This window comes from Phyllopteryx taeniolatus, chromosome 22 (genome assembly GCF_024500385.1).
Source record: "Phyllopteryx taeniolatus isolate TA_2022b chromosome 22, UOR_Ptae_1.2, whole genome shotgun sequence".
In the NCBI taxonomy this organism is placed as follows: domain Eukaryota; kingdom Metazoa; phylum Chordata; class Actinopteri; order Syngnathiformes; family Syngnathidae; genus Phyllopteryx; species Phyllopteryx taeniolatus.
This window is the reverse complement of record NC_084523.1, coordinates 9,711,792-9,728,511: the sequence shown is the minus strand read 5'-3', so window position 1 is coordinate 9,728,511 and position 16,720 is coordinate 9,711,792. Positions and strand designations below refer to the sequence as shown.

The 16,720-nt window shown below is 43.3% G+C and overlaps 1 protein-coding gene across 7 annotated transcripts in view; it reads right to left on the bottom strand.

Moving 5' to 3' along the window:
• LOC133471611 (plexin-B2-like) overlaps positions 1-11,626 on the bottom strand; it is a 36,245-nt gene extending 24,619 nt beyond the window's left edge. The window contains exons 1-2 of one of the 7 annotated variants that reach the window (XM_061761291.1): positions 11,326-11,626; positions 2,890-2,942 (exon numbers count right to left, since the gene is read on the bottom strand). The gene's annotated coding sequence lies outside the window, so the exon portion shown is untranslated. Of the gene's footprint in view, positions 1-2,889; positions 2,943-10,545; positions 10,839-11,325 lie in introns of those variants that run through there. The other 6 variants (XM_061761287.1, XM_061761288.1, XM_061761285.1 and 3 more) reach the window with 6 other exon arrangements.
• Between the last annotated feature and the right edge of the window lie 5,094 nt (positions 11,627-16,720).

Here is a 16,720-nt window from a genome sequence, read left to right as displayed (position 1 = left end):
TTTGGCTTCAACAGAGTTTTTTTTTCTATATTAAAATTTTCTATGCATTTATCCTTGCAATTTCTTTTTGTGTGTGTTCAAGAATGTTTGCAGTTTAATTTTTTTTTAAAGCATGTGGGAGGGGTAAAAGTACGTCTCGAACCCGCAATGAATCTTAGATGGTTCTTTTTGCAGCGCTGGAAGTGCAACTTTAAAAACACAAATGTCGATTTATCCCAATGTCAACAGATTGGCCGGCTCGGCTCACTTTGTTTCTGTGCTGGCGACAAAGACCAAAATGTCAGATGTTCCGGTGAACTAAACGAGCCACAGCCCAACGCGTCCGTCCATGGCCGCCAAACAGTCGGCGGGAGCGCTGGCACCATTGTCGACGCTGTCGAAAGACACCGTGTGCTTGACGACAGCTGGCAGGCCACGAAAGCCTTCGTCAGCAGCGCCGCCGTCCGTCTTCCACTGGCTCACTTCCTCCATTCTTCCTTTCTTGCTTTCCAGCTTCGTTCGTCCATTTCGACCTTCCGGAGTGCAGCGATTCCCCACAGGAAATGAGCCAGTTTCACTTAATGACCCAAAAATGATGATTTAGTTATGACAAATAAAGTATCTTTGTTTATCCATCTATCTCAGCAGCATACAGTGACAGGCAAAACAATTAAATGCTCTTCCACTAGGTGACAGAAGTTACAGCTACCTGGTGTTATTTTGTTTTTTCGAATAATTTGTTTAAAATGAACCACAACCCCAATTCCAATGAAGTTGGGACGTTGTGTTAAACGTAAATAAAAACAGAATACAATGATTTTCAAATCATGTTCAACCTATATTTAATTGAATACACTACAAAGCCAAGATATCTAATGTTCAAACTGATAAACGTGATTGTTTTTAGCAAATAATCATGAACTAAGAATTTTATGGCTGCAACACGTTCCAAAAAAGCTGGGACAGGGTCATGTTCACCACTGTGTTACATCACCTTTTCTTTTAACAACATTCAATAAACATTTGGGAACTGAGGACACTAATTCTTGAAGCTTTGTAAGTGGAATTATTTCCCATTCTTGCTCGATGTACAGCTTCAGCTGTTCAACAGTCCGGGGTCTCCGTTGTCATATTTTACGCTTCATAATGCGCCACACATTTTCAATGGGAGACAGGTCTAGACTGCAGGCAGGCCAGTCTAGTACCCACACTCTTTTACTACGAAGCCACGCTGTTGTAACACGTGCAGAATGTGGTTTGGCATTGTCTTGCTGAAATAAGCAGGGGCGTCCATGAAAAAGACGTCGCTTGGATGGCAGCATATGTTTCTCCAAAACCCGTATGTACCTTTCAGCATTAATGGTGCCTTCACAGATGTGTTAGTTACCCATGCCATTGGCACTAACGCAGCCCCATACCATCACAGATGCTGGCTTTTGAACTTTGCGTCCGTCACAGTCCGGATGGTTCTTTTCCTCTTTGGCCCGGAGGACACGACGTCCACAATTTCCAAAAAACTATTTGAAATGTGGACTTGTCGGAGCACAGAACACTTTTCCATTTTGCATCGGTCCATCTTAGATGAGCTCGGGCCCAGAGAAGCCGGCGGGGTTTCTGGGTGTTGTTGATAAGTGGCTTTTCCTTTGCATACTCGAGTTTCAAGTTGCACTTACGGATGTAGCGCAGAACTATATTTACTGACATTGGTTTTCTGAAGTGTTCGTGAGCGCATGCGGTGATATCCTTTACACATTGATGTCGGTTTTTGATGCAGTGCCGCCTGAGGGATCGAAGGTCACGGGCATTCAATGTTGGTTTCCGGCCTTTCAGTTAAGAATAGAATTAAAAATGTGAATTTTTTAATTTTATAATTTTAAACATTTTGTGTGTGTCATGTCTCATGTTTATTCGTGCTAAATTTTTCCATTTACCCGACGGGAAGTCCATGTGTAAGCCACCCCCCCCCACCGCGTATCTCGCCGTTTGCGTTCAGCGCGTCTGACAAGCGACCCGGCGGCCCGCGGGAGGAAGCGTCTTGTGGGAACATTTTGGAAATGACACAAGCACACAAATGCACATTAGGCGGTGCGGACACGCTTTAATGCGAGCTGGCAGCCGGCGGCGGGACACACGCAGATCACAGCAGTGAGTCAGTGGGATGAGACAAGCATTAAAAACACACACACACACAAACGCTTTTGCAGTTTTGCTGAGAGCGCACTTTCAACTTCTGAGTTGCTGAGTGACACACATTGGAGGCATGAGCTTGTGTATATTGAAAAATGGGATTTTTGGTCATCCAAAAACAAACTTTCGGGATATATTTAAGTTATGAAGTCAATCAAGTTTGAATTGGAATTTCTAACTGATTTTTTTTTGACCATCAAAATTAAGCGTTGCGAGATTGTTAAAAACCATAAATAGACATCGGGCAACAAAAGCATCTTAATTGCCTATAGATGCCACAACATGGCGCCAAATCAATATTTTTGTCTGAATGCAGTTCCACAACTCATGTCAACATAGTTCATTGACACCAAGATCTTGAGAGTCCAGATTATTGGTAAGGACTTGATATTTGAGGAGTTTCTGAGAGGGCACGAAAAAAATGGCCCCAAGCCTTCAATTAACCCTTTCACCCCTTCGACCTGACACACACACACACACACACACACACACACACACACACACACACACACACAGACACACAGAGCGCAGAGTTCGCCAAAATAAACAGCCAATGGCATTCGTGGGAACCTTCTGTGCGGGAAAGTGAAAAGTGATCCGAGCAAGACGTGACAGGCAGAAAAGAGAAAGCCAAAGAAAATTTAAAAAAGGAGTTACAGGGGAAGAATAGCTGAACATTTATGGGCCCACGTGGGAGAGTTATTGCAAATAAATTCCACTCACCTGCTCACTTTTGGGCTTGGATGATCTCTGGTGACATGAAGCAACTCGCCCTCCTGAGACACAAAAGTATGAAAAACTGAAATTACTAACTAGCTCTTCTCAAGAAAAAAAGTAGTACTCTTACAACAACAACAAATTCTAAAGCTGTGGTTCTCAAACTTTTTACACCAAAACACACTTTTTACAAGGACAAAAATGGACATTGTCGGCATAAAAAGTTGTAATTACATGACACTGAAGTTGCAATTTTCCGATGAGAAAGTCATACTTCTGATTAAATTTTAACATGGTAAGAAAGTCTAACAAGTAAATAAAAAAAAAAAAAAACTATTCTCATCTTCTTCCAATGTTAGTGGAGCCTTGCTACGAATAGCAAAATCCTGCATGTAATTGATGGCGGGAAAGCACTGCTTTTGTCAAAATGAAACTCCTCAGATCACTCCACCGTACAGTAGTTCCTCGGCACCGAGATGCCCGAAGAATAAACGAGCATTTCATGTGAGCGAAATCGCCACCCACCCTGCTGCCTTTTCCCTCCACGAGCACAGCAGCCAGCGCGCGCAAGTTAGCTTGGCAGCTCTTCTAACAACGACCGTCTCAGAGTATCTCAAAGCGCCATATGCTTGCTCGCAATTGTGCACTTGCGCAATTCCGGTGCGCGTCCATATGCTACGACATCGCAACGCGAGCGCACACGCACGCACACAGATGGCTCAACTTAAGTGGCCAAAGTTTTTTTTTTTTTTTTTTTTTCCTCTTCGGACAGCTTGAAGAACGACGATCGTGTTAGCGGACGCATGTTTGCGTTTACGCCGAGTACGATCTGGGTCTGATCTCAATTAGTGGAATAAAAGTTTCAAGTGTCATGTTTACATTTGATAGAATATCAAAATATACATAAGAAAAAAGAAAAAAAAAAACACAATACTTCTCACAAAATAGCAGCATTTCCGCATTAACTTGGAGGCCCAGCATTTAACTTGAGGGAAAGATGTTTTTTTGTTATAGTATGGAAGAGACACTTTAGGACTTTAAATTACATTTTGTTGTTGTTTTGAATGTTAAATTCCTTTTGAATGCAACTTCAAGTGCGCGCGTTTGTGGGCTTAATTGTGTGCTGTTTTAAGCAATTAGGGCAGCAAGCAAAAAGTTGATGCCGCTTTCTTTTCCCTTAGGCAGATGAATCATGAAGTACACACCCACACACGCACGCATTCACACACACACACACACACACTCCAAAACACAAATTCACACTCACTCATAGACACACAAACGGGCTGTTTACGACTCAGGACTTTTTTGATTCCGGTTTACATGAGCAATTATTTATTTAACACACAATGAGAGCTTATGTGTACCCTCTGTGTGTGTGTGTGTGTGTGCGTGTAAGGAAGAACTCTTGTAGGAAAAAAAAATCCATCTGATGACAAAGAAAAAAAAAAGAAGCCAATCCTAACTCCACATCACACAAGCGGGTGTTGTCCAATGGAAACCGACACCATTGGGTGTTGTTTGGTGACACTTTGCAGCGGTTGGGAGGGATTCACTGCCGCCGAGGCTTATGGGAAATCCCATAAATAACAAAATGGGAATTTTCGGAATCTTGTGCCATGCTACAGACCTGCAACCCTAAAGTGTGAATGGCAGGGTCACACGACCAAGGGCGGCGTGTATGATGGAGGGAGAAGAGGTGGGACGCAATGTCACACGCACCGAAACGCGGCAACTTGGCATTTTTATGCAGACAGCAAGAAAAACTAGAAAATGGCGCCGTTCACATCAAACGTTTTGTGAACTGCGGAGGAAGAGGCTCAGCCCAAACTCCAAACATGTTCTCAATTAACTGACGTCATCGTGGAATTCCAAAGAGACAGCGGGGGCTTTCCCCATGTAGGCGACATATAGAAAAAAAAACATTACTATTATGAATATGGTTATTATTATGATGATGATGATTATTATTTACAGAAGCTTGCTCAGCTTGTTGGACGCGCCTCTCCGATCTGTGCACACGAAACGTCTGCTCGTGTTCTCTCCAGTTCGTCAGCTTGACATTTTTTCATGAAGGTTATCAAAATAAACCCAGATCGCAGCACTCCTCATTTACCTTTCGGTCCCCGCAGGGGTGGAGCTAGGCACAAATCTGTCAGCTGATTGGCGGACAGACAACGGGAAGAAGCCTGACTGGGGAAATGTCACTGTGGTCAAGTTAGTTGCTTCCAGTTCTGCTTTTTGTTTTTGTTTTCCCTTCGAAATGTGGAGAACATCTTACTAAATGTGGTCAAGTGTGGTCCATCCCGCACTTCCACAGAGCCGCCACGTCTTTCACTTTCACTTTCACTTTCAGCACACACACACGCGCACACAAAGGTGCGGAGAGTGACAAACGTTTGGTGGCAAGCAATCAGGAGGAGTTGATTTCCATAATGAGGTTCAGGAGGTGAACTAAAGTCCAATCTCATCCCCATTAAAGCTTCCCGCCGCGCTCCCCCAATTCTGAATTCATCTTCGGCCCGTCGCAAAACAAACTGCCGAGCCGCCGAGTGTCGGCACATTTCAAACGCCGAGTGGTGCAAAGTCAAGATTTGTGCACAAGGTGTGTCTGTAAAGTCTAAATGTGCACCTCCCATACTGAAACTCATGGAAAGGACATTCGTCTGGCAATACGTTTGATTCACCAGAAAATAGCAACATTCAGTAATAACACAATAACAGACTATAAAGAATGAAACCATTTTTGCAAAATGTTTTTTTTAGCTTTAATTTAATGGCCATTGTGCTGCTCCTGGTGCACGTCTTGGCCACCAGAGGCAGTATAACGTATGTTTGCACATGTGTATTATGCACGTGGATTTGATGAGGAAGCTATGCCAATTAGTTTGTTTTACGCATCATTTGTATGTGTTACTGCACCGTTTGCACAAAATATCAGTTGTTGAAAGGTTTATAACGACCACGATAGCAATGCTAGGTTTTGTTAGCGCGTCTATAACGTTTCCTATTAAGTGTTAGCATTAAGTTAGCATACTTTCGTAAGAAGACGTGATGTGGTTTGGTTAAACACACGTTCTCTTTGTTTTACGTTTAGTTTAATAGTAAACCTGCAACAGATTGTGACTTGAAAAACTCCTAAAACCGTAGGAGGACGGCTTTTGCTACCATGACGACCTGAAGTGGAGCTCAGGCGTTGCGACAAGGCTAGCAGCTTCTCCTTGCAGACGAGAAGCCAACAGTGTACACACACACACAAAAAAGCAAGCACCCGTCAAGACCAGAAAAATTTGCACTGGTGGATGCAGCACTTCATACACTTGTCAGTCAGTGGAGCAGATCCATGAATGGTGCTTTCGGTAGCGGATAGGGCGTTGCGACTAGGTGACCGGCTTCTACTTGCTGAAGCAAAATCCAGAATATGGAAAACAAGAAAGTGCTGGTGCACACAAGAAAGGCATTTTCACCGAAGGCAGTACTTCATCAAATTTAGTGACATCGATGTGACATTGACATCAAGTCGGCGGCGGGAGACGACGACGTCGCTTCCCTCCCGCCTCCGAGTGACGAGCGGCGCCGTGCGTCCCGCTTCCTGTCGCAGGTTTGCCTTTTCTCTTATTTTTCTTGTTCCCACGTGGATGACGACGCCAGTGCCAGCCTGAAATAATCCCGCAATCCCGCCACAAGCCTTCCTTGTTTAACAACCAGACTTTTGCAAAAGTCTCAACACTGACATGAATGCGGCGGCAAATTTTTGTGTGTACGTGCGCAACTCCCTATCTTCATTTTTGGTCTTTTCTGACAGCTCACTATTTTTGCAAAGACAATCAACTGGGGAACGCTGCAAAAATTGCAATCTCCTCTCCGCTGACAGGAAACATGTTTGTAATTAGCGTCAACATGATGTGGTGGCAGGTGTGGGCGAGCGACCATCAGATAGACAGCAGAGAGAGAGGGGGGGAATGATGAGATTGTGGAATTACAACCAGACCACTCGAATGGGGAGATTTGTGTGGCTTTGCACACACACACACACACACAATGACACGCACACAAACTCCCCATACATCTCACACATACAATGTCACACACACTCACAAATACACAATGTCTCACACACCTTCACCAACATACGCATGCACGCACACACACAAGGAGGTGGCACTTGTTTGGCGGTCATCCGGCCGGCTTCGTAACCTTGAAAACTGTGTGTGTGCGCGCGTGCTTGTGCGAGTGTGTGAGAGAGATTGGCAGCTTCTTGCGTGGCACAGACGAAGCTAATGAGATGCAGCTTACCGCTGAGTCTCTTACACTCACTCCCACGCGCCACTCACAATTTCTCACACACACACACACACACACACGCATATCCGGCTCACATTTCCATATCAAAGGTGTCACATTCCCACAACCTTCACATGTCCCATTGTCGTTTTGGTTCTTTTTTTGGATCCAATTCCACACAGAACCCGAGTGAAACCAGAAAACCGGAACGAAAGAGAAACGTGAAAGACGCGCAGAGGGAAGTCGGGTGTTTTCTGGTAGGCGCGGCAGTTTCCGTTCCTGACTAAATAAAGCGTACTGTGTGACTGATGACATCATCACTTAGTCCCACCAGTGACCTTTGACCCCTGTTCGTGTTTGTGTTCAAGTCTATAACAAACATGCCAAGGATGTGAGAAAGAAGAGAGCAAACAGGAGACTGCAAGTTGTGTGTCATAATTCAACACACAAATGGTGACACACAAACATACCACACATGCGCACACAAACACGTGTACACACAACCACAACACGCACCAGACGTGCAGATGTATACAACATAATGGACAAGTTGTCTCAACTGTGTTTACGCCACTAGCGTCACACAACGGCTGACACATGCGACCACTGGTGTCAAACTCTAGGCCCGGGGGCCGGGTCCGGCCCGCCACATCATTTTATGCGGCCCGCGAAAGCAAATCGTGCGTCTGCTTCCGTGATTCTTCCTAAAATCTCGACCAAAATGTATAATATCTATGAAATAATAACTTACTGAATTATATAATGGCCCTCTGAGGAGAACTGTCATGACAATGTGGCCCACGACAAAAATGAGTTTGACACACCTGCCTGAGACCACACACACGCTATCACGGGGTTGAAGGTCACAACGCAACTGCTCCTGTTCTCACAGGCAAACACGACCTTCGAACGTTTGCTGGAAAACCAAATAGTGGCAACACACACCCGACTAATGCGCAAACACACACTAAGGCCATGAAAATGTACACTTCCCTTTTGTGCGAGTAGCAATGGCTAGCATGCTAACATGCTAGGGCTGGCCGACCGATCGATTTTACTTTGCGGCTTCTGTTGATGTACACGACTTGCACCAACACGGTGGCAGCAAACACACACGAGCGAGCTGACAAAAGCACAGTCGGTGTTGACATAAAAGTCTACACATTAACATCACTACTTGTACTAGTAGCACACAAATGTCAACTCGTGCACATTTTGCCTCACTCGTAACACAGTTGTCCTCCACATGAGCAGAAATGTCATACAGTAGTGGAAAACATTTTACTAGCACGACAGTCATTCTTCTAGTGCATTAAACTGTCTTACTTGCGAGGAAAAAGAGTATACTAGTACATGGACCTTATACTGGATATCAAAGAATATGGAATAAATGCTCTAATAGCTTTCCGTACACTAGATTGCAACTAGTTTGTTACTTTATCCAATTACACACTACTAGTGAGTGACGACATCCAACTGCACACTCGTAAAACAAGTAGGGCGCATTAGTAGAAGAACTGCATGTTACTAGTGGGGCAAAATAGTGCACTAGTTGACATCTTTAGAAAAAAAATCTACTCGTAAACATCTAGCACTTCACTACTAGTAGTAGTAGCTCATAGACGTCAACTATTGCACAGTTTTGGCTCACTGTAACGTAGTTATTCGACTAGTTTGCATAAATGTAATACAGTGCAAAAAATGTTACTACTAAGACAGTGTGTCCTAATTGTCCTACTAGTGTGCTGAAATGTTGTCACTGGTGAGGACAAAGAGCGTACTAGTGACTGGACGACAGAATGAGGCCAAAGTGTCAAATTTGCAACGCGCGGAGAAGCTTCTCGTCTCAAAGACATCGTGTGAAGCAAAGTGCGTGAGCGTCCTGCGACCTTTGTGACCGTTGGGTCGCCTGACTTCCTGTGTTGCGTCGCAGCCGCACGACGCCCGCGGACAAAACCTTCGAATGTTCCCTCTCACGCTCGCCCGAGTCCAGTTTCAGCCGAGCCAGCGCTCCGCTTATTTTCCATCGCAAACCGGCTGAGAGGGAACAAACACCAACACAAGCGCCACTACAATTAAAAAAAAAAAAAAAAAAAAAAAAAGTTATGCATGTGAAGTTGAAACGAAGAAAAAAAGTGACTTCGAAGTCAAGTCGTCATGTCTTGAAGTTGCGTACAAGAATGAAGTTTTCAATATAAAGTCAGAATAATGTCATTTAACGAAGGAAGAAAAGTGAATTTCAAAAATGCTACTTTATTCTCCTATTATTATGCTAGAAAGATACGCCATTTGTTCTAAAAAATGACTATTATGTAATAATACGATCCCCCGCCCGAGAAGAAAAAAACTTAATTCATGCAAGGTTTTCAGATTTATGTGATAAAATGTCCACAATCATATCAGAGCTTTTAGTTCAGGCCATCATCAAATTTTTGGGTCCTAAGCAAAATATTCAAAGACCCCTCATAATCCTAAAAGTAGCTTATTTTAAAAAATAATAATACAAAATAAAAAAGTCGTTATGTTACGATATTCTTTTTTTTGAGAGATCAAATTGTAATATTTATGTATATTGTCTTTTTTCAAGAAAGGTTGGACTCTTGTAAGAATAGTCATATTTTTCTTAAAAGTTGTAGAAGAAGAATTGCATTTGAATTGAAGACGTGAAAGCGCCCTCTGTGGGTGGAGAAAGACTGTACGACAGAAATGAAAACCTTCATATTTCGGGAGATTTTCTGGGCCGTGAACCGACGTCACGCTCAGTCGTGGAACGCGACGGAATACTGCACATCAGAAAACAGCTCTTAATAAAACACGGATATAGCGTCTCTTGAGACTTAAGTACAGCAAACGTCAGCAACTGAAGACTTTTACTCAACGGCAGGTGTCAAACCCGAGGCCCAGGGGCCAGATCCGGCCCGCTACATCGTTTCATGTGGCCCGCGAAAGCGAATCACGTGCATCGACTTCCTGTTTCTTGCCAAAACACGAAAATTGCAAATTGTCTTCACTTTGCGAGCATTTCTTTGTTTGTGAGCAATGACCCCTTGAAAATAAATGGAATAATAGCGTAATGGTTTTTTACTGGCGGAATCGTTTGTACTGGCTTCTGAATTCCAATTGGTTGCGCATATGAGACGATGATACATTTTTAGGGGTTCACGGTCATAACGGCCCTCCGAGGGGAACCTTAACTACGATGTGGCGCGTTACACCCCAACGTGGCTTTTATTCCTACCAGTTATTTTCTGTGCTATTCAAGTATCGCTTTCAATTCCTTCATACAAGACTGATCGTGGTCCAAATTGGGTACTCGATTTGTTATTTGCGATTCAAATGTATTGCACCGATCGTCCGAGTTGCGTTCACTCATCTGACCTCAATTCCAATCCTTGCATTGTGTTCGTTTTCCCAAGTCCACTTCCAATTTATGACGGTTGTTTTATTGTCATTTTGCCCTCGTCGAGTGGCGCAATCGAAGCGAGGTGTTGGCTTTCGCTGTTTCGGCTGTTTACGGACTTGCTCAACAGGATCGCTCCACGGAGCAGCTGAGAGGCTCCAGATGTTCCGCCTACTGATTGGTCCCAGACGCATTCCACTCGTCCCTTCCTCGTGCCAGACTCGCTCGAAAAAAAGCTCGCATCGAGGTCGCCTTGTAAAACAGCAGGCGTGGCGCCTGCACATCCAGGTCGGCGTGCTGCAGATCGTCACAACAGTCAAAGTCAACCTATCGGCGTTCGCCTAAGAGTTCAGACACGAACAGATCCGAGGCAAACGGCAGCGAAGTCAAATTCCACGCAGCGACAATTCGGCCACTCCTTCAGGTAAAAGTAGCTGCGACCGTGTTCAAAAGAGCATCCAAAAGCTCACTGTGCCGGTTTTATCAGTGCACTTCAAGGGTTAAATGCCTGCCGATAATTCCAAATCTCTCCCCGGTTCGTGGAAAGCCCAAACTTCGCTTCGCAAAATCAACCGTCGCTTGCCCGCGTCCGTGCGGACTCTAAATTGAACGTTTCGTAATCGGAGTCCGGTGTGACGCTCGGCAAAATAGTTCCACGATGCTCCGAAACGCACCTCTTAAGAAGGAGAGCGGTGTCACAACGGCAAAAAAAAAAACACACAAACATGGCAAACGAGGCGTTAAAAGTGTTGACTTACCCTCGTCGTCCAGTTGATCCGATAGTTCCAAAAAGATGTCACATCGGTGCCGAAACTTTGAACGTGTTTACATCCTGGTGTGCGGAAACAACTTTTCCAGACAAAAAGTCAATCGTTGTCTTTGCCGCGAGGAGTTCTACTCCGCGCTTGTCCAGCTCCTCCACGACCGGCCGGCGTGTGTCCAGTGCGTAGCCCGGCGAGGGGCGCTCATCCGCAGCCTGGTCGGCCAGAAGCTCCCGCTGATGTGCGGAATTGCGGAATTGTGGAGGAGGAGGAGGGAGAAGAAGCCGCCTCCTCCTCCTCCTCCGACAGGCGCCCCCCCGCGCGTCTCTCAAGTTACCTTCAACAGTCAGGAACCCCGGAAGTTCTTTCAAAATAAACGACAACCTTTCTTTTGCCAGTTTACACCTTCTGCCTTTCTTGGACTGTTTTATGGTCCATCAATGAATGAAAAACTAAAAATTTGAGAATTTAACTTAATATTTTTTTATTATGTTGTGTGTGACTTATTTTAATTGTTGTTTTATGATTTTTCATCTTAATTTTCATTTGAATGTTTTTGTCATACTTTTTAAATTCTTTTATTATTATTATTATTATTTGTGATTGTTATTTCTATTATTTTCACTATGATTTCTATTATTTTTATCTTTATTTATTATGTGTTATACCTTTCATTCTATTTTTTATTGCCAGCTTTTATTATTTGGTCACAGCTTTCAGGGCATGTATTATTATTATGATTTTTAATTGTATTCTTATTTTTAATATATTAACAAATATATTTGTACTTTTATTTTCATGTTGAATGAGCTGGTCATACGTGAGGACATAAATGATCATTCTGATCATTTCTATTCATTCATGAATCATAAGTCTATTCATTTAGATTTTATGTTTGAATGTACTTATTAAATTCATGATGTGGTCAGAAATGTGGAAACAATGCATTATTATTATTTTTAGTATCATTGTTAGTTGCACTTATTTTTTTTATTTTTTTCCCCTTTTATATGTATCATGAATATAATCGTATACTTGTATTATTATTATTATTATTATTATTGTTAATATTATCATGATTGTTTTTTTGTCAACTTTTATGAGTTGGGAATTGTATGCATAAATGTCTTTTGCGAGATTCCATAACGCTGTCATTAATGATCGCGCCATCGGTTTTATTTTGAAAATCCAACCAGGAACCTCCCACTTGATGACTGTCTTGCACTCATCAAATAGCATTCAAGGAAAACTTCAAATGCTGGAAAAGTTGCAGAACTTCGATCCAAAACATTTATTGCTTGACCTTTCAATAAATGTGTGCATTTGTGATTGTTTTTGTGGCGCACTTGGCCGTCGAAGCCACTTAAGCAAGCGTTCCTCGGCTGCTGCTGCTAATTGTCGGGCGGGGGGCGCACAATGGAGGCTTTGTTGTCAGGGAATTAGCGTGAGGAGGAATCTCGTTTCAAAACTCCCGAAAGCTGACCTGGAGGAATCTCGTTTCAAAACGAATGGCCTTCAGAGGAATGTTTTGACATTTCTGTATCCACGGATGACTGATTAGACAAGTGCAGAGGCCTCCGCTCCTCAGGGTTCAAAAGGTCAAATATTGACACCGACCCAGCCTAAAGCCTGAAGCCGCTGCCCGCTTTCAAAGTGCATTTGGGCAGAAATGTGAAGGGCAGCGGGCAAATCGATGTCTCGGTGCTCGCGAGCGACTGCTTTTGTCTTCTTCAAACGCCTCGTTGCAATGCTGCCCACAGCACAGGTGTGTGCGCGAGCAAGGTGTCGCCGATGAATGAGTCATGAGCGGCACGGCTCGCTGGAAGATGCAGCGGCCTGCGTGAAATAATCCATCATTGGAACGGAGTCAATGAAATGGAAATCGTGGAAATGATGCTCATGGAAATACGAGCAATCGAGCTGCGTTTGAAACTTTGGATCATTGCGACCGCAACGTGCTAATAATACACATTGCAGGAAATACTCGGACGCACGCGACACTCATGCGAAATGCGCTGAAGGTTGGGGAGCGCGCCGTCGGATTGGTCTTCAGATTTATACGCCTTCATTTGCACAAAAATGCTTCAAACGTGACTGCGGTTTGTTATTCGTACGTTTTCTTTCATTCCGCTCAGGTTGCGCAAGACTTCCATTTGCTGCACGTCAACATGTTTGATGCACATTACAGTCGTCCATCATCCGTTACCCATCCTCTCATAGTCAGCGAGCACGTCCTCTTGCAGCCGCCCGTCTTCCGAGGCGTTGTCATTTTTTCCCCTCCTGACGGCCAGCAGGTCAAACCCGCCGCCAGCGTCCAACTGTTCGCTGCGATGTTTTATGCAAGTCGCCTGATGTCTTTATAAATAATTCAGCGCATCCTGGGAGGAGGGGAAAAAAAAAAAAAAAAAAACAAACCTTACACGCTCGTCATCCATCTTGTCAAATGTGTAAAAAGGCACACAGGAGAATTTGGCGCTCACGTTGTCATCGCAATGCCAAATGAGGAACATTTGCATGTGGTTGGCATCGGCGTTTCGACCCCAAAAATCAATCCCAGCACCCCTAAAATTTGACAGATTGAAAAACAAAAAAAAAAGATTTAAACCTGTATGTCTTTTGAAACAACCTTGAAAAGTGTGTGTGTACTTTGAGTGTGTGTTTATCTCTGCGTGTGAAACATTTTATTATTCACTACAAAAAGAAAAAATGTGGTTCGGTTACCACAAATCTTATCAAAATATTGTAACATATTGTTCAATCCCGCCAAATCTCACCCAAATAAAATTTTGTTCAAATATTCTTAAATGTATTTACAATAAAAATGGCAAAGGAAGAACAGATCTTCGATCAAAGAAAACATTGGCAGTGAAACAGGCAAAGCGCTCGTTTGTCATTTCCAATGTTAGTCAATGGCGCCCCCTAACGGCTGAAAGAAGACACTTGGCGCCTTCTCCGAATGGAGGATTTGTCGCCATCCAGCGGCTCAAAGTGGAACTGCACATGCCAGCACATCTCCAATTCCTCCTTTGAGTGAGATTGTTTCAAGCGGGGTGGGGGCAAAGGTCACCGTTGAGGGCCTTGCAACATGGACACAAAACGTGCGCGCGCGCGCGTGTGTGTGTGGCCTCCACTTCCTGTGAGAGGGCAACTGGTCGCTCAGGCTTCAACTTTCTCACGCTGCCGAGTTCAAGTGGACAACACACGCACGCACACGCATGCATGCATGCACACACACCACTGTCACAGTCCTATCAGATGAGAAAACCCATAAAAGCAAATCATTGTTTTTTCTTGTTCTTCAAGAAAACTTCCCATTCTCGTCTGCACGATGCGTGCGAGCGTGTGCGGAAACATGGCGAGCAGTGGCTGAGTGGGAGTATTTGTGACACCCAAGGGAGATGATTCACGTGTTTCCACTTTCGAGCTGGGGGGCAGTTGATCGGATTTGAAATCCCGCGCGGATGTTTTCCGGTGTCTTTATTTAACTAGAAATGATGTTTCCATGGCGACAACATGAACGTGAAAATAGGCTTATGATGCTCACATATTCAGGTTTACAATAATATTATATGCATTTTTTTTTTTTTTTACAGCGCCCTCCACTTGTGTTAGGCGGATGCAAGTGGGGGATGGAAACAAGCGGGACAATTGGAAAAAGTGGACATATTGCAGCTTTGCACTCGTTGAACCTGCTGATTGTGCATGCCGAATAAATCCTTTCATCCAAATGATACATTATTTGAGGCAGTGCATGTGCAGCGGCCCAATAATCATTTACAAACGTAAGAATCTTTAAATCGACATATTTTGAAATGGGGTTTGGATTGTGTCCAGCTATCGCTCTACCTCAAAGCTTAAACCTTAAGATACATTCTACAGACACACACGAATCAATCAATCGATCAAATACAATAAACGGCACTGCTGTGTGTTCCAATCATATTCGGGATGATATTTAGAAATGTGACAGAGCCTGAGCTGTCAATCAAAGTGCGATTCTTTTGAATGAACAGTGTGCGACCGAAAGTTGTCTTTGCTTTGGTTTGACGCCCAACATAACCCCCTCGAGTCGTTGAACCGCTTCAATTTTGGAAATCCGATCGGCGAGGGCTCGTCAAGTTCGAAGGAGTTAAGAACCACCGTAACCGGACGTTATAAAACAGCTGCCTTCACCAAAATATACCGTTGATGTGATTTGTCAATATCAATGCTTTTTTTGTCACATTGCATTTGTGTACTTCAGGTACCCAATTGGTAAAATAGGTTTTGTTTTCAGATTGATTGCAGGAAAGTGACACTGTAAGGACGAACTTTACAAGATGTTCTACATTGCTCATCCTCAAGCAAATGAATGAATAAAGTTTATTTTTTCTCATTCTTGGAAGAAAGAGAAGAAAAAAAAAATCACAACAAAACAAGTTGTGTGAACATAGAAAAAAAGGGGGGGAGAAATATTTCATAAAACTTGTCCAACCAGACCACACAACTCTACAAACATCTTTGAGCAAAAACAGTTGGGGGCTGAAGTACATCGCTTATTTTTGCCTATCCTTCCAGTACTAAACAAACAAACAAACAAACATGTGCAGCAAAGGAAAGACGGCCTTTTTTAAATCTCTTTTGAACTCCGTAATTTCACTCAATACGACAGCAATTCCATCATTTCACTCCCAAAAATGAAACATCTCGACGTCACATTGGTTCTCACGTTGTATGTTTTTCAAATACACTCTTAAATTACGCCCTCCTTCTCTGAACAAAAACAAAAATGTATCATGTTGAACACAATCTGGAAAATAATTTCAAGTTCATATACACCATATCAACAAGTATTAAAGAATAGGACTATGAATAATAGGTTATGTATTCTAATAGCTATTTTTTGTCATTTAATAACGCGACCTATATTCAACTTATATTTGGACTATACACAGTGTTCAACACAATTTGACATGATGTTTGAGACTTGAACTTCAAATGAAAATACAAATTGATATAATTCATTCACTTTTCCTCGTCAACATATTTTCTTCAACGACTTTAGCATATTTCCCCTTCCAATGTTGCCTCCTTTTGTATTAAAACGACCACTCATTAAATAGCGAAAGACATTTTTGTCGGACTTTGTTTGTCGCTGTTTGACTTTTATTTGACGCGTGGTCGTGCTAAGCTAGCTCACATAAACAAATTAGCCCTTCCAGTGGCGACAAGAAACAAACTCAAGGGCGCCCATGTGTCGAAAGTATGCTTCTATCTGGTGCAATAGGCGTCACATAAAGAGTTGAAAATGTTTCAAATACTCACATAAAAGACATTGAAGAGCTTCCAATTGAGATGAGTGAGCGTGTGGAACCCACACACCTGCGGCGTAATGCGGAGATGAACACGAAGC